Consider the following 18871-nt stretch of genomic DNA (forward strand, 5'->3'; position numbering starts at 1 on the left):
TTTTCTATTTTATGTAATTGAACTCAATACTAATTCAAACACTGTGTTCATGTGCTATTAGCGAAAGGTCAGAACCACTGTCAAAGCAACCATCTCTACCCAAGGAGTGAAGAAGAAATACAGTGGATCCAAGGACAAAGCTGCAGATAATTAGCAAAGACCCATATGGACAAGTGACTGGCGTCAGAGAATTCAAGCAAGAGGCATCAAAGACCTGGTCAAAAAGGTCATAATTCCGAGCAAGGAAATTTAACTCCTGTGGAAAATGGAGTGGACGGCAGAGGCTTCCTCCTAGAGGGACCAGGAAGTCAGATCAATTTTGACTCAAGGCTTCCTTGAGCGACGTGCTGACTTCTCTTTTCCTTTACTGAAACCAGGCCTGGCTTCCAGGGGATGAAAAACAGGTTAACTAGCCTCAACCGCACAGGTCAGAGAACAAAGCCGTAGCCAGTGTTTCTACTAGCAAATGAGGGCTTATGATATGCCAGGCAGGGCTCTAAATGTCTCTTGTGTCTCAGCTTACGTAGTTGTCCTAACAGTGCTGTGGAGAAAGCACTGTGATTACAGTGATTAATTTATAACTAAAAGTGCCACGGTTCTCCATCAAAGTCCAGAGAACCAAAGACTGGATGTTATGCTGCTTTATGCACCCAGGTCCCACCCCCAGGGCTCTTTTTGGCTTGCCTTTCTCTGGAAGACTCTGTGGGTCTTGATTTCCTTGATTCCACTCTCAACCAACCCACTCTCAGTGTTAGATCCGTCAGCCAGCTGCCCAGGCAGGAATCTGTAAGTGGCACAAAGCGTGTCCCCAACCCTGGCACAGCTGGAAATTTGATGCTGCTAAACCCAGATTTTTTACGTGCACCTCCTTATGTAAATAGGGAAGTTGAAGTTAGGCCAACTGTTATTTTAATGCATTTAATAATCCATTACTTTGAATATGAACATGCCAGAGGCAAATTTATTTATGATTAATCATCCTTTCCTGACTTCTAAGGAAAAGGGATCCACATTAACTGGAGGATCCATCCAAGAGCCTTTGATACATGGGAAGACAGGGGCAAGTAGTAACAAATGGCTGTTGTGCAAGTTTGGAACAAGGCGCTGGGGCAGAGCAGAAATGTTTGGTGTAAGACAGAGTTTGGGAGGGGAGGAGAGAGCGCAAGCAGGCAGGGGCAGCTCCAGCTTCAGGCTGGGGGGAGAAAGAGTGGTTTCAAGCCAGGTATAGAGACTGAAAGAAGAGATAAAGCTAATAGACTCCTTTCCTCCCTTCCTGTTTTTTTCCTTTGGTGAAAAGCTCTTCACTGTTCTTCAGTGGAATTTTCAGGGGAAAAAAATATACTGGAATCACTAACATTATCGTTACATGGAGTTCTGTTGGGGGAAGCTTAAAAAAGAGGGTGAGTATACGGCCGGCATCAGGGTTAGAGACAGGAAGGAAAAGCATACAGATTCAATTTGCAGAAAATCAGTTGATCCCTTAATCACACGTACACACAAGTTAAGGGAATGTTTTTAAGATACTGGTTTGAAGAATCATCAAATGAGTAGCTTATCTAGAGCCCACAGACACCTGAGCACAACCCTGGCAGTACTTTCTGTGCATGGCTCTGTAACGCTTTACCTTCCGGACACTGAATAATGTCTGAAGGATGAAGGATTGTCACGGTGGTACTGCCTGCCGGTTAGTTTGATGGCACTGTTATTTCTCCTAAACACTAGTATGTGTCATTTTTAGAATAGTTTAATGGCATCCTGTCCTAAATTTGATAAAGAGGACTACAAAGCAGAAAAATAAATGCTGATACTTAGAAAAACTATAAAGTTGTCAACTCAATATAACTGAGAGAGGAGATCTAAGAATAGAGGATCCAACGTAAGAAAATGACAAAATAAAGTCCCTGGATGTCATCCTGTGCCTCAAAACCAGTCAGGATTGCAGCTGGGATTGGGGGGTCCAGAGTGGAGGGCTTGAGGGAAAAATAAATTCAGTTGAATAAGCTGATGTGTCTGGCATTTGGAAAACAACCATTGCTACAAGAACAACAAATTGATAAAAAAAAAAAAAATAAGGATTATAACACTGGAAATTTAAGCACATGAACAAATGAGGCAGTGGTTAACTGTGGGGAAAATAGAAAGAGAAAACCAAAAAAAAAAAAAACCCCACTATTTATTTCAATAGTAAATAACAATTGCATAGTTGTGATAATATTATTGATTTAATCCTCAGATATTGTGACCTAACTCTATGGAATGAATGAGACTAGGAAAGGTAGAGTTCCAATTTTATCCTCCATGAAAAGAAGTTAGTAGATTTCTAAGATTAGTCAAGAAATAGCGATTTAAGCATTTTATTTAGAAATACACCAGAAGAAATAGGTTAAAAAGGAAAGAGTCACCTCTTATGACAGGTATAGGGGATTGGTGAAGTGGGAACTGCTGTTTCTCATTGTAAGCCTTTGTTTGTTTGTTTACTATTTGTTTTAAATGCACATGTGTTATTTCGATAAGATTTAATTAATCCGTTAAACTTTCTTTTTAGGGGACTGGCTGTATCATCTACTAGTTTGCTCCCCTTTGACATGTAAATTACATGGTACTGACAAGGACCTTGATTGAACATCTGAAGATTGTTTGTTTTTTAATATTACTTTTTTTTTTTTTTTTTTGAAGATGTTTTAACTGTGGGGAGTCAGATAGTCAATATTTCAAGACCTGCTTGTTGGGGGCTTTGCAGCAGAGCAGCCCACCTGTCGGCAGCTAATTTTAATTCCAGCTGCTGCCTAAAGATGTCTGCGCTTGTGTTCTGGCTCTGGCCTTTCAGTATGGATACTTCTGTTGGCTCCTACGTGCAGGCTTTCTTTAGTTCTGAGTACTTTGGCTTGGCTCTGTGAATGCCGAGATCCTCCTTGACCCAGTCTAAGTTTACCTTCTCATCTTTCTGGAAACTTGTTTTACCTAACTTTTTTTTTTTTCACACTCCACTTAAAAAAACAAAAACAAAATCTATTAATTCATCCAGGAAACATTTTTAAAGCCACTACTCTAGGTCAATTCCTGTGCCACAACCTGGAGACATAGGAGAAGAATATATAGTTCCACCCAGGAAAAGAGATAAGGTTTCTTAAGTTACAGTTTGGATTTCTTTTAGGGGATTAAGGTGCCACCAGCCCTCTTCTCTTCTAGGAACACACGTGAAAAGAGCACTAGGCGAATGAGAAGGATACAGGCTGCTCTCCTAATCCAGGCCGTCCCCCAAGAATGCAAGGCCGCGATAAGCCGCAGTGTTGGAGGCTGAATTTTGAGTCTGGCCGAGCCTGCCCTGGGGTTTCCTCCTTTGCACATTGATCAGTTGACCTTGTACCTGCATTTCCAGGCTCGCGGCTGTGAAACACAAGCCGGGCCTTCAGAACAGCGCCTGCTGTTAGGCCGTTTACCCAGACGGCACACAAACGCAGGGACCCCAGTTTCTCTTCAAAACCTGGGCCCCGGGCCCCGCCCACCTGCACTTGCCACTCCGACAGGAAGTGACGTCAGACTTGGGTTTGGACGTGAACAGAACAGGACAGTCACGAGCACCGACCTTTAGCCTTTAAAACAGGTCTACCCACCAGGAAAACCAGTCCAACGAATGTCCCCGGCTCTGACCAGTCGCCTCAGTCACTCCTCTGAGGAGCAGCCAAGAAAGGCGTGAAGCGAGAGAGGACAGAAGTGCAGTGCCTTTCCCTCTGCTCTGGGAGAAGGCAGACACCCGAGAAAAGGGTGAAAGGATGTCCCTCCCTCTTCAACAGTTTCCTTGATCCGTATGTCTTCTTTTCTTAAAAAATATTAAGGGGGGAAGATATAGCTCAAGTGGTAGAGTGCATGCTTAGCCTACACAAGATCCTGGGTTCAATCCCCAGTACCTCCTCTAAAAATAAAGAAGTGAACTTAATTGCCTCCGCCTCTCCCCTAAAAAGAATAATTAGAAGCACAAAGATGTACAAGTGTCTCAGTGTTTAATGTGATCATAATTAAACACATTTTTTAAATTTCCTGTTACTCATTAACATATGAAAATACCAGTGAAACATGTTTGCTTCACAATAAATACGTTAGGGTGGCCACGCATAAAACACAGAATGGCCCTGAGGATATTCGAGGTCCTAGTTTTCTGGGTCTCATAGTCACATTGCATAATGTTGGGTTGTTGTGAGGATTAAATGAGTTAAAATGAAAAAACGATGTAGAGCAGTGTCTGGCAGACAGAGTCTTGGTGGTTGTTACTGTTGTTATTATTAACTTATATTCGTGTATCATATTACAGTAATTATCTCACTTGATTTCCACGACACCCAGTGAGAAAGGTAAGACAAACCATATGCCCACCTTCACAGATGCAGCCATTCAGCGCACTAGGTCTGCAATTCAGATTTTCTGATTTCTGGTGCAAAACCCTTTCTACTACCTCATGCCTGGGTAGCAGCCTGGTTTTCGTTATTCAGAAATTTAAAGTTTGTGGGGAGGGTATAGTTCAAGTGGTAGAGCATAGGCTTAGTATGCATGAGGTCCTAGGTTCAATCCCTAGTACAGCCATTAAAAAAATTACTAATAAATAAATAAATAGACCTAATGACCCCCTCAAAATTAAAATAAATAAACAAAAGGTAAAAAAAAAAAAAAAAAGAAATTTAAAGGTTGGGTGTCCTGCCTTGTCATTGGGAACTCCCAGATGATGCCATGGTAGAAATCTGCAATTCTCTTACTTTACTAGGAAAAGAGTTGCTTGGCTTGTATTATATGCAGCATTTGGCTTTGCAGTTTCCTGGGTAAATCAGTACGGGTATTACACAATTGATAAACATTTGCTTTCCGTCTTGCACATGAAATATTTCACATGCTGATTGTTTTATTCCCCATGAGTTAAACAATTACCGGAGAAGGCAAGGATAAACTGATGTTTAACTGGTGACCCCCTATCATTTCGATAGGTGGATATCACCATGCACCTCCTCTTCTTAAGCACATGTTTTAGCTTTATATGGATAAAGTGTGTATATGTGTAAAAATGTGTATATAAAAGTTACACATATGTGAGCATGTATGTACACACAAATAATTAGGACCATGCTCTGTACATATTCTATAACCTACAGGTTTTGCTTAACAACATGCTCCATACCAAGAACATTTTCCTATGTCCTATGAATTAACTAGATTTACATTCCACTGTAATGCCTTCCACATCAAGTCTTAAAGAAGTAAGGGGGTTATTTGTGACACAAAATAAGAAAGGTACACAGTCCAAGGCTAGTATGATCCCTTCACAATTCTTTCCAGGACCCAGGCTGTTTCAGGTTTCCACCCGGCCATCCTCAGTATGTGGTTTTAGACCTTGTGTTTTTTACCTCCCACCCTTCAAAACACATCTGTATCCCAGGCAAAAAGAAGGGAAAATGTGAAGACCAAAACGTGCATCTCAGTTGAGACTGCTTCTGTTTCCAGTGCTTTTCTAGACTCCCAGCTTGCAACTTCCGCTTACACCTCACTGGCCAGAACTGTGTCGTGTGGCTGCCCAAAGCCACAAAGGAAGCTGGGTGTTGCCGGTTGTGTTCTTCAGGAAGCAGATGCGGAGACAGTGAGGAGTGAAAAAGGCTTAGGGGAATAACACCTGTGAAAAGAGCAGGACGCTGTATTGGGCAGGGGGAGCCAGCATTCCTTGATGCAGACTTGACAAAATCTCTGCCAGCCCGGCTGCAGGTCCAGAGCAAGGACTGCTCGCGAGAGGAACCCTGCGTTGGGTAGAAATGGCTCTGCCTCTGTACTACCATCTTGCTTAGTCATTGGCCGGGGACTGTCCTGAGGAGGGCATGATCTCAGCTAATAACTGGAGATTGTCAGCTAACCACATGCTTTGAAACGGGAAGCAAATCCCTTCCTGAAGCAAGGGGATTTGAGTGGGACATCCCCAGGTATGCTGCCCTGGGAAAAGGAGGTTTTAAGCTGTACATATTGCCATCCCAAAGACATTTGGAGTTTTGTTAATAAGGAAGAAGAAAGGGTATAGTATAGGCAACTGTTGTATCAGATACACTTAAAGTTCCTACCTGAGAGACAAGAACAATTTTGCCAGATAAAGGGGACTGTATGTTGAACAAACTTGTGCAAGTCGTTGTGTCCCATGGTGGAAGGGTGTCAAGACACAGAAATGTCCTTTCCATTAAGAGCACCCACCCGTGGCATCAGACTGCCTCTGATGGTGGGTTATTCAAACAGAGATGGGCTGGCTTCTAGGTGAAATGATGAACATGAGTAATGATAGAAATAAATGAACATGAATGTTGCTTTCTGTCCTGCCTCTTAATGTTGTGCTTCTCTAAAAGTCATTGGCATAATTAAGGTTTTTCTTTTGGGGCTTGTAAAGATTTGGCTCATTGATATTTTGTTGGTAAACTGGGGAGAGACCAATGATTCAATCCTCTCTCCTGCAGTCGGGTAATCCAGAGGCTCTTTGGATGGTGCAGAGTCTCATTCAAGGAGGGAATTTTCCAGGAAACATTGAAACGAGTGAAGTAAGTGATTTAAGAGCTAAGGTTTATTTATTTAGGATGTTCATTTCTCTCTGTTTTGCTGCAGTAGTTTCCTCTAATCTGAATATTTCTGATACTGTGGAGAAAAAGTCCTGGTCTCTAGAAGTACAAAATGCATTTCGCTTTCTGCAGACACATTCAAGAGTAATCGTGAAGATTAGAAAGACTACCTTGAGCCTCTCTCTGCGCAGCTCTGAGGACCTGTGCTTTGAGCATAGATCTGGCTGGTTGATTAATTCTGAAAGATTTAGCAGTGGGCATACAAAAAACCTCAAATATGGAAATGTGACATAATGGAGAATACATCTGGGTCTTAGCTAATCTTAGAAAATGGGTGAATAATTTATTCTCCAAATTAGTTTCCTTAAAGTCTAACCAGAGTTTGCTCTTTACCAGTGATTATGGTCTCCATTTCAGATCCTGCTTTCACGAGAGAAATAACCGTGATCAGTTTTACATTGGTAGTGAGGAATTAAATTCTTTAAATAATATTTTGAATTAGAAAAGATACATACTGACTGTAGAAAATGGAGAAAAGTCCAAGAATGATTAAAATTACTCCTAATTTCACCAACTAGAAGTAATCAACATTATCTATTCTTTGAGTCTTTCAAAAATGTTTACACAAGATATTTTTATAGATAAAGTGTGTACATGTGTAAAAATGTGGATAAATTGGGACACTGCACACTATTGTTATGCTTAACAACATACCATAAACGCTTTTTTCTTCAGCAACACACTTTTCAAAGGTGGCATAGTGTTACACTGAATACATGTACCATAATTTATTCCACTAACCCCTTGTTATTGAATATTTCCATTCTTTTTGGTTTTGCATTATTATAAATCATTCTGGGGTGAATCACCGTGGAACTCTCTCACACCTCTGATTAGTTCCTAAGGGTAAACATGTAGAAGAAGATGAGCATTGGAAATAGATGTCCCTTGTTTCTGCCTGCCCAGAATTCCTTCCATTTTTCAGATGGTAGAACTGACCTCATACTCCACTTATGCACTGCCATCTAGGAATTGCTTCTCCCCTACCTGGTGGAATTTTTTGTCACATGGCTGGGATTAATCAGAGTGTTCTGTTTCCTACCATTCCAGGCACAGGGAGTGGTCTATGATCTAAGCAGGGCCAATAAGACAGAATTTTTCTTAAGTCTGATAATGATACTTGGATAAAAAACATCTTTTCTTCTGATGGGCACCAAGGACCATTTAAGATTGGAACTGACAATGGGGTTAACACAGAAGAAAGCAGAGCTGGGAGATGGAGAGAGAAGGGAGAATTTCTTTCTCTTTATTTATCGAAGTGTAATAAGTTTACAATGTTGTGTCAATTTCTGCTGTACAGCAGAATGTTTCAGTCATACATATACATACATATATTTGTTTTCATATTCTTTTTCATTATAGGTAACTAAGATATTGAATATAGTTCCCTGTGCTATACAGTATAAACTTGCTGTTTATCTATTTTATAGAAAGTAGTTAATATTTACAAATCTCGAACTTCCAATTTATCCCTTCCTTCCCCATTCCTCCCCCCACCCCCGGTAAACATAAGTTTGTTTACTGTGTCTGTGAGTCTGTTTCTGTTTTGTAGATGAGTTCATTTGGATCTTCTTCTTCTTCTTCTTCTTCTTCTTTTTTTTGGTTCCACATATGAATGATCTCATGTTGTATTTTTCTGTCTCTTTCTGGCTTACTTCACTTAGAATGACGATCCCCAGTTCCATCCATGTTGCTGCAAATGGCATTTAAAAATTTTCTTATGGCTGGCTAGTATTCCATTGTATAAATATACCACAACTTTTTTATCCAGTCATCTGTCGATGGACATTTAGGTTGCTTCCATGTCTTGGCTATTGTAATAGTGCGGCTATGAACATTGGGGTGCCTGTATCTTTTCGAATTAGAGTTCCCTCCAGCTATATGCCCAGGAGTGGGATTGCTGGATCATATGGCAAGTCTATTTTTAGCTTTTTGAGGAATCTCCATACTGTTTTCCATAACGGCTGCATCAAACTTCACTCCCACCAACAGTGCAGCACCACACTCTAGCCAGCGCTTGTTGTTTGTGAACTCTTCAATGACAGCCATTCCGACTGGTGTGAAGAGATACCTCGTTGTGGTTTGGATTTGCATTTCTCTAACAAGTAGTAACATTGAGCACCTTTTCATGTGCCTATTGTCCATTTGTATGTCTTCACCGGAGAATTGCTTATTTAGGTTTTCTGCAGAAGGGAGATTTCTAATGACATCTTTCTAGTTCCTGGTTCCAGCCACGCCAGAAGCAAGATGCTCCCCTAGACTATTCCAATTAGTTGACCTAATAAGTTCCCCTTTTGGCTTAAAATAATTTGAACCACCTTTCTGTCTTTTGACTAATATACTCTTAAGATTTTGATACATATTTCCAAATTACCTTCCAGAACAATATTGCCAAATATATTTACGGAATGTGGAATTTTGAATTGAATTATAGTTGATATTTGCTGCAATGGGTCAGTGTAGAATTACAGTATGAATCAATCTTATCTCTTCTTTTCATACCCCATCCCCTCCCGACTAAAGACGAGCGTCCCCATCAGATCATCACACTCGTGTGAGTAAAGGTGGGGATTGCGATGCGTGAAGAACAGTTAGGGTTACTCCGCCCATACACCAGGCCAAGCGCAAGTCCTGGCTGTCAGGTCCATGTACTCCGTAGCCGATTACGTAGTGAGCCTCTAACACCTTCACTTTTTTTCTATCCTCAGAAGTGAAAGTTAAGAGAAGTCTAAAGGGGAGGTAGTTAAATTATGCAAAAGTAAGTTGTCAACATCAAGTCAGTAAGTCAAGGAAGAGTATTTTAGAAAGAAACCATGTGACTGGACTAGGTGGGACCAAAATTTCGAGCCATATTAAAGAGGAAGGCTAGTGGGCCGCTGTGGAAAGAAGTGGATGAGGGGAGGGGTGATTTTTAAAAGGATCTTAAAATTAACACTGGCAAAAACAAATCAGAGCCAATATTTCGCTGGAATGAGCTGGAAAGCAGTATCCTTTAACTCTGATTTTTCTGTCAATTCCTTATGTCGCTAAGGAAATGAAAATTGGTTCCAGTCTCACTGAGGGAGACACTGTCCTTCCTCAAAGGGAAATGAAAACAGCACACTTTATTAGCAGCAGCTCATCTCATCTGGACATTTTTGAGATGCACTTGTGCACTAGGGGTCAGCGGAGACTCCTGAATCAATTAGTGTGCAGCCTAAAACTGTTTCTTGAGAGTGAGTGGTTTGTTTTCCCCACCCTTTCATATGCCTCTCAAAATGTTTTCTGGTTCATAAAATTACAAATGAGCAAAACTCAAAAGAGAAGAGAGCTTCTGAAAAATGGGAACTGACTGTTGAAATTTTTTTTTTAGAACATTTCCTCTTCTTCAGTTAGTGGAAGTAAATTAGTGATAAATATGTTTCTAAATACATTTTTTGTTGATTTTAAAAAAGTTGATCCATATCATGACCAAATCAACATTGAACAAACATTTGTAGAATATTTGCCTGTAGGGACCACTTGACTTAGCCCAGGACTTCCAGGAGTTTGGGACAGAGGAGTAGGATAACGCAGCAAAGGTATCTTTTTTTGAAAGTTCTGAGGTTGCTCCATTGAGGATGTACCTCTCTGAAGACCAGCTGGGTAACCAGGGTTGCAAAAGAGAGAACTTGAAGACCAGCCAATTGCACACTAGAAACTCTGGAAGCATCGTACCAGGTCCTGAGAACAAGGTGGCATCTCCAGCCATCCCTGGCTATTTGGGTAAAGGAAACACTTGGGGGAACAATCAGACAAAAATCAGACAAAAGATTTGAAAAATTGGTGAAGAAATTACCTTAATCACCTACTGTCTCATCCTTTCACTATCCTTCCAAGTGCCTTGACCACAAACTTGATCTGAATTGCAGCTCTGCTCACTTCAGTCTGGGAACCCAGAGGGAAAACTATCTGCCCTTCCCCCAGCTCTGCTTCTCCACTGGATGTAACTGAAACAAAACACAGGTATAACAAACCTTAAAAGAACATAAGCTGCCTATATAGAAAATCTGAAAGAATAGATGAAAAAATCCTCTGGAACTAATAAGCTCTTATAGCAAGGTTGTTGGATATAAGCTTAATAGACAAAAATCAGTCACTTTCCTATGCCGTCAATGAACAAGTAAAATTTGAAATAAAATACACAAAATCATTTCCATAAGTAGCCCCCAAAAGAAATATTTGGCTATAAATCTTAGGAAAAAAATATAAGGTCTATATGAGGAAAACTACAAAACTGATGAAATAAATCAAAGAAGAAATAAATAAATGAAGAGTTACTCCATGTTCATGGATAGAAGACCCAATCTTGTCAAGATGTCATTTCTTCCCAACTTGATCTATAGATTTAAGGCAATCTCAATAAAAATTCCAGCAACTTACTTTGACAAAAAGACAAAGACAATACGATGGAGGAAAGATAACTTTTTCAACAGATGGTGCTGGAACAACTGGACAATCACATGCAAAAAATGAATCTAGACAAAGACCTTACATCCTTCAAAAAAATTAACTCAAAGTGGTTCATAGAACTAATTGTAAAATACAAAACTATAAAACTCCTACAAGATCACATAGGAGGCAGTCTAGGTGATCTTGGGTGTGGAAATAACTTTTAAATACAATACTAAAGGCATTTTCCATGAAAGAAATAATTGATAAGATAGATTTCATTAAAATAAAAAAACTTCTGCTCTGTGAAAGGCACTATCAAGAGAATGAGAAGACACAAGATGGGAGAAAATATTTGCAAAAGACACATTCAATAAGGGACTTATACAAAATATACAAAGAGCTCAACAATAAGAAAAACTCAACAGTAAAAAATTAACAATCTGAACAAAAAAATCAGTGAAAGACTTAAACAGACACGTCACCAAGGAAGATATATAGATGGCAAATAAGCATATGAAAGAATGCTCAACATCATATATCCTTAGGGAAGGAAGCAACCAAAATGTCCTTCACTAGGTGAATGGATAAATAAACTGTGGTACCTCCAGACAATGGAATATTATTTATCACTAAAAAGAAAGAGTCTATTAAGCCAAAAAAGATGTGGAGAAACCTTAAATGCATATTACCAAGAAGCCAACCTGAGAAGGCTACATACTATAGGATTCCTACTGTATGACATTCTGGACATGGAAAAAGATCCGTGGTTGCCAGGTGTTACCAGGTAGGGGTAGATGAATAGGCAGAATGGAGGAATTTTAGGGCAGTGAAATTATTTTGTGTGGTACTTTAATGGTGGATTACATTCATCATACTTTTTTTTTTTTAATCCCAAAGAATGTGTACAACACCAAGAGTGAACCCTACTGTAAACAATAGACTATAGGTGATAATTGTGTGTCTGTATAAGTTCGTCCATGTAACGAATGTACCATTCTGGTTCTGGATGTTGAAAGTAGTGGGGGTTGTGCTTATGAGGGGACAGGAAGTATGTAGGAACTCTCTGTACCTCCACTCAGTTTTGCTGTGAACCTAAAACTGCTCTAAAGAATAAAGTTCATTTGTAAGAGTGTAAATGAAGAGTCAGTGAGAGAGGGATAAAAGTGTTGCAGGGCAGGGGCTAGTTTCTCTTGCCACTGCCCTACTGAGGAGAGTTTGCTTTCTCCCCTGACATCCTGCATTCCCCACTCCATCCCTGTCTCTACCCTTTTAAGCATTCAGTCTCTTTGTGTTTCTCCATGTGCTCATTTTATCAGCCTGACATCAGCCATATTTCAGAGTGGATATGCTTTATGGCCTAGACTATATTTTTATTTTTTTAATTGAAATATAGTCAGTTGTAATGTGTCAATTTCTGGCTTATAGCATAATGTCCCAGTCATTATAACCTAGGCTATAGACAGACTGTGTTAAGTCTCAGGGTGATGGACTCACGCTTAGCTGAGCAGCATCCTATGTGTCTGATTTATACCTGTTTGCTCCCAAACTATCCTGTTCTCTCCCGTCTTTGCTTTATGTCTCTAGCTCCTTGGTGCTCTGGGTCCAGAAACCCTGGGCCCACAGTACAGTGGCCACGCTGGGCTAGACTGGCCTGGCTTGGCCATTACCAGCCCCCAGCTCCCAAGTTTCTTTTGGTCTCACCCAGATATCTAAGTCTGGCCTTTCGGGAGGGAGTGGGGCTGCAAAGGAGATACCTCAAAGAAGGGAGCATGCAGACATTTGGATGGCCAGAGAGGTAAGCTGTGGTAGAAGCTGCCGTCCTCCCAGAGTAATAGAACTGGCCGCCCAGGCGGACTAAATTTCCCAGCCTGCCTTGCGATGACAACACGTCTAAATTCCCAACAACGCCAAGTGAACAGAGGTGATGGATGCCACTTTCAGATCTGGGACCTGCAACCTTCATGCCCTCTTCCCCTTACATGCTAGCCAGAACCCATACCTGATGCCAACCCTGCTTCGATCATGCACATGATGGCAGTGTTCTAGGAGATGGTGGAACAACAACTTGGAAGGAACCTAAATGACTTCAAGGAGAAGACCTGCCAGGTCAGCCTGGACTGTCTGCATTGACACTACTCCCTATGAGAAAAATTCACTTCTTTGTCCACTTAAGTGTTAGTTCTTTTTGTTACAATGATCTTACCATCACTAGCATACATGGCTGATGTCAGAAACCCATCTCTTCATACACTCTGGATCTGTGAAGAAGTCTTGGGGGAAATTTTCTGCATGTGTGTTTATATATGCCTACATGTGCAGTTAACATAAAAGCTGGTTAAAGAAAAAAAAAGGATATACGTCATACTTTTTCATTAATTACTTCCACTTCAGAGGGCTTTACCGACTCCTAAGATGAGCTGATTTGTTATGTTTCTCAGTGGACATGCCACAGGTTACAGGTGTCTGTGAGATGTAGATGACTTGAAATTTTTATAGACTTTAAAATGTTTTAAACCATCTGAGAACTATGAAACATTTTACAGCATTTGAAGTTATTTTTGCATTTTTGTAGATAATTGTATCATACAAAGAAAATACAGTGTTTTCACCAGACCTCATAGAGTATAGTTCCTGTCCCCTCCAGTTTACGGATGGTTTCTGATGAGGTGAATTCTTACCCTGGAAGTCAACACACCCAAGTTTAATCTCAGTTGCCCTCAGTGACTTCTTTATATCTTAGCTTCCTCGTTTATAAAAAAGAAGGGAGGGCAACCAGATAATGTCAAGTCTATTCCAGCTTTAGCATTTGATGATTCCTATACTTTAAATGCAGGTGCAGATGGTGACTGGTTAAGCCAGCACCTCCTGTATCATATTTCTCTCCAAGTGAAACCTGCAAACCTGAAGAGGTTTTCATTTCAGATTTCATCGACTCCCAAAGCAGATGGTCTTTGGTTCAGAAACTTTCATTTTGAAAAAGGGCAAGTCCTAACTCGTACATGTGTTCTTTCCACTCAAATGCAGACAGTTCTTGTGGAAATAGTAGGGAAACTTGGCCAGCCAGAGGTCCCTGTCTGAGGGGATTGAAAGGTCTCCCAAGGCAGCCACTCCCAAAGGCGGATCGGGTTTCTGGGAGCCGTTTCTTGCCTGAACAAACAGCCCCTCCCAAGCCCTTGAGGCTGAACTGGTTCAGGGACCATCCTTTGGGATCAAGTCCACCACGGAGGCCAGTGAGACTTGGACAAAAATAACTGTGAAGAAAGTGTCCCCTGGGTTTGACTCGATGGCAGCCCCAGAAATAACATGGTTTTTCAGTCTGTTAATAAATAACCTGAGCCTGGGCCAAACCGGGAACTCATTCCCAGGTCTGTCTTGGTTCAAACATGTCAGCGTGACACAGACGGATCTGGCCATGGGGAAACAGGAGCCAGGACTCTTGGTTAAAGCCTGGCTCTTGGCCACGTTGGGAGGTTGTTTGTCTTGGAGTTCTCCAAGGTCGTTGCCTTTTGATCTGTCCTCTCCCCTCCCACTGTTTGCTCTCCTGGCAAATGGGCCCCTCTCCCTCTCTCAGTTGCCTACCATGCTGCCTTTGCGCTCAGATGGGGACCAAGGCTGGAAACGATTTGATGAATTCAAACGAGTTTGCAGCAGATGAGAATTTAAGATGTCATTCCTCTCGAGAGAAGGTACTTCACAGGGGACTCTAAAAGTTGGTAAAGTGAGGGGAGGACATAGCTCAGTGGCAGAGCGCATGCTTAGTGTGCATGAGGTCTTGGGTACCTTCATTTAAAAAAAAGTTTAAAAATAAATAATTAGAAGATTGTAAAGCCTTTGACAAAATTTCTGATAATGGAATTTCATACCTGTCGGAGAGAGAAATTCGGATGGAGCACTTTTCTATTACCCTCTTATCATACCCTGCTGTATAATTTAAGGAACCACTAACTTAGTGACAACCATGTGCAAATACTGTTCCTACTTCTCATTTATTTTTTATATTGAAGTATAGTTGATTTACATTGTTGTGTTAGTTTCTGGTGTACAGCATAGTGATTCAGTTATACATATATAATATATATATTCTTTTTTTAGATTCTTTTCCATTACAGGTTATTACAAGATACGGAGTATAGTTCCCTGTGCTCTACAGTAGGACATTGTTGGTTATCTATTTTATATATAGCAGTGTGTAATATATGTTAATTGCAAACTCCTAATTTATCCCTCCACCCTCTTTTCCCCTTTGGTAATTATAAATTTGTTTTCTATGTTTGAGTCTACTTCTGTTTTTTAAATATGTTCATTTGTGTCATTTTTTTAGATTCCACATATGAGAGATACATATGATATTTATCTTTCTCTGTCTGACTTACTTCACTTAGTATAATGATCTCTAGGTTCATCCATGTTGCTGCAAATGGCATTGTTCCATTCTTTTTTATGACTGAGTAATATACCATTGTATATTTATATTTATATTTATATATATCACAACCTCTTTATCCAGTCATCTGTTGATGGACATTTAGGTAACTTCCATGTTTTGGTTATTGTAAATAGTGCTGCTGTGAACATTGGGGCACATGTATCTTTTCAAGTTAGGGTTTTCTCCAGATAGATGCCCAAGAGTGGGATGGCTGGATCATAGTATATCTCTATTTTTAGTTTTTTAAGGGACCTCTGTATTGTTCTCCACAGTGGCTGCACCAATTTACATTTCCACCAACAGCATAGGGGGGTTCCTTTATCTCCACACCCTCACCAGCATTTATTATTTGTAGACTTTTTGATGATGGCCATTCTGACCAGTGTGAGGTGTTACCTCATTGTAGTTTGGACTTGCATTTCTTTAATAATTAGTGATGTTGAGTGTCTTTTCATGTGCACAAAAACTGTTCTATCTACCTTACAAATATTGACTTATTTAGTCCTTACAGCTGTATGAGGTACTTTTATTATCCACATTTTACAGGAAAGGAAACTGAAGAACAGAGGATCTGAATTCAGGTATCTGCTTTTAGAAGCCATGCTTACAACTACTGTGCTGGTCTGCTTCCTCTGTTTAATGCTTCCTTCAGTTCCATCCTAAAAATGGAAAGTCAATAACAAGTATTTACATTTTTGTGTTGGGTTAAATATCTTTCAGTGGAGAGGTAGTAATGTGCTATGATTACCCTTATTTTCTTGTATTTCCCGGCTAGAATTTCAAATTACCTTCCATTTTTTTCTTTCTATTCTTGGCCTTGATCCTTAATATTTTCCATTATTTCAATCATAAAGTTATGCCCATGAAATTCTCCTTTTTCTATATTCCTCCATTGTCCTGCTCACTTCATTCTTTTGCTCAAAACCCTTATCATTTATCAATGACATATCGGCGCAGTTAACAGGGCAGAGAAACCCTCCTGGTTGGGCCCCTGCTTGTTTCTCTCACTTCATCTCCTACCATTCTTTGTGTGCCTCCTCACCCCTTATTCTGGCTACAGTTGCCTTCTTCCTCCTCTTCAAATACACAAAGCTCATTTCTGCCTCAGGGCCCTTGCACTTGCTGTTTCTCCTTCCTGAAATATCTTTTTCCCAGAGTTTCCTGGGACCCAGCTCCTCATTTCATTCAAGCCTCATTTCAAGTGCCACCCCTCACAGAGGCTTTCCTTGTCCACCTGCCTGAACTAGCATATCTCTCCTTCCCCTGCTTCATTTTTTGTTGTAGCACTGATCACTGTCTACAATTAGTTATATGCACATTAGTTTACTTCTGTTTTGTCTCCCTGGTTGGAATGTAAGCATTATGATGATTTTCTTGATCACTAATGACTTCCCAGCACCTGTGAGAGTGCTTAGCACATAGTAGGTACACAAAAAGTATTTGCTGGATAAATGAAGGAAGTTTCTCTCCTAAATTTGCTAAATAGGTGCCATCCTGGGACATCCTGTCATCGCTCTCCTGGATTGATTTTGTGGATTTCTATTTCCATGCTGCTGGAAACTGTATTCAGATACTTTCTAAGGATGCATTGGGAGTAAAATTTCCAGATTCTTACATATTTGAAAAGTCTGTATTTAGTCTTCAACATAATTGATAGTTTGGCTGGACATAGAATTCTAGACTGAAACTCGTTTTCTCTTAGAATTTTGACAGCACTACCACTAAGGAGAAGTCAGAGGCATGCCTGCTGCTCATTCCTTTGATGACAGACCTATGTGTGTGTGTGTGTGTGTGTGTGTGTGAAATTTCTTTCCAGAAGCTTTTAGGATTTTATCTTTATACATTCCCAGTGATGTTCCAGAGTTTCTTCTTTGTGTTCCCCCCACCCCCACTCATCCCATTTTGCAATCAAAGGGCTTTTGCAATATGAAGACAGTCTGTTTTTCCATTTAGTTGTTTGTTTGTTTCTTCTTTCTTTCTGAAATGCTTTTTAGTCAGTTGAGACTTTCTGGAATGATCTCCCATTTCTTAACTTTCCTATTTTTTACCTTAATGTTTTTTTTAATCTATATTTGCCAAATCTCCTAAGTTTTAAAGCAATTTTGGCAGCTGTATTTTCAAATTCCAAGGATGAGGTTTGTTCTCTGACTTTTCTTTTCTTTTTATTGCATCTCATTCATGTTTGAGGAACACATCAGCTCAATTTTTCTGAGGATTTTATTAGCATTTTTTAAAGGTTCTATCCTATTCCCTGAATTAGCTGTTTTCTCTAGGGCCACTTTTTTGTATTTATTTATCTTGATCTTTCTCTTTAACGTTGTAGGCCTTCATCAGATGCTTGGTTATCTCTTCATATTTAAGAATGAGACAACTGAAAGTTTAACTTGCATCTGGGTGGGATTTGCTGGGGGGCTGACTTCACCTTGGATGCCAGCTGTTACGCCAGTCCCTCCAAATTCCTGAATGCAAAGGGAAACACCGGGGAAGCCTGACACCCACACTGGCTGCCCATGGTCTTCTCTTAGGAAAGAATCCTCCACATTGTGGCTAATGGTAAGACTGCCAGATTTAGCAAAAACAAAACAAAAAAAATCCATTGACTTGGATGGCTTAGTTGGGTAGCTGTACGATTCTCACTTGTAGTCTTTCAGGCAGTTGCAGTCAGATTGCAGTGAGAGCTGCAGCTGGGACTGGATGTCTGGTGCTTTGATGATTTTCCTGGTGTCATCGTATCCCCATGGCCTGTCTCTCTTCAGCAGGGAATCCTAGACTTCTTACCTGATGGGCTTAGAGCTCCAGGAGGGAGAAAGTGAGCTGCTAAGCCTTCCTAATGCCTGAGTTTAGATGTCCCAGAACATCACTTCCTCCGCATTCTACTGGTGGAAGCCATCCATGCACAGCCAGGTTCCAGGGGAGAGGTCATACACTCTACCTCTCTTGATGGGAGAAGCAGCTTGAATGTACAGGGAGGGCTGCAATGGTTTGGAAGCATCTTCAAGACTAGCTGCCATAGCCACATGGTAATGTAGTATAATTCTTTACTTCTTTCCCTGCCCTTAACCATAGCCAGTCTACCATAAAGACTATTTCTGCAACATGTCTCCTGAATATCTCTGTTTTACCATAGGGTCACAAACAAATAAAATTTCTCTCTTGTCTGTCTTTGCTTTTCTCTTTTCAAAGCCACCCCCAAGTTCTTGCCTTTTTGGCTTGGACCACTGCCCTGGCTTTTTAACTGGTCTCTGCATCTTCCCCTCCCTCATTCAACTAATCCATCCCACTCCTCACCACTAGACTAAACTCCCTGAAAAATTTCTTTGATTTTATCATCTCTTAATCCAAAACTTCATTGCCTTCCTTTTGCCTAGAACATCAAGTTAAAAATCCTTACTCTGATGTT

At 40.5% G+C, this 18871-nt stretch overlaps 2 protein-coding genes across 6 annotated transcripts in view; both read left to right on the forward strand.

Moving 5' to 3' along the window:
• The window catches only part of MED21 (mediator complex subunit 21), a 77279-nt gene extending 70953 nt beyond the window's left edge, over window positions 1-6326 (forward strand). For all 5 annotated transcript variants that reach the window (XR_012503937.1, XR_012503938.1, XR_012503943.1 and 2 more), the window contains one exon: window positions 62-6326. The gene's annotated coding sequence lies outside the window, so the exon portion shown is untranslated. The remainder of the gene's footprint in view (window positions 1-61) is intronic.
• Window positions 6327-14582: 8256 nt separating this feature from the next.
• STK38L (serine/threonine kinase 38 like) overlaps window positions 14583-18871 on the forward strand; it is an 82468-nt gene continuing 78179 nt past the window's right edge. Inside the window, exon 1 of the mRNA XM_010946550.3 lies at window positions 14583-14731. The gene's annotated coding sequence lies outside the window, so the exon portion shown is untranslated. The remainder of the gene's footprint in view (window positions 14732-18871) is intronic.

Source organism: Camelus bactrianus, chromosome 34 (assembly GCF_048773025.1).
Source record: "Camelus bactrianus isolate YW-2024 breed Bactrian camel chromosome 34, ASM4877302v1, whole genome shotgun sequence".
In the NCBI taxonomy this organism is placed as follows: Eukaryota; Metazoa; Chordata; class Mammalia; order Artiodactyla; family Camelidae; genus Camelus; species Camelus bactrianus.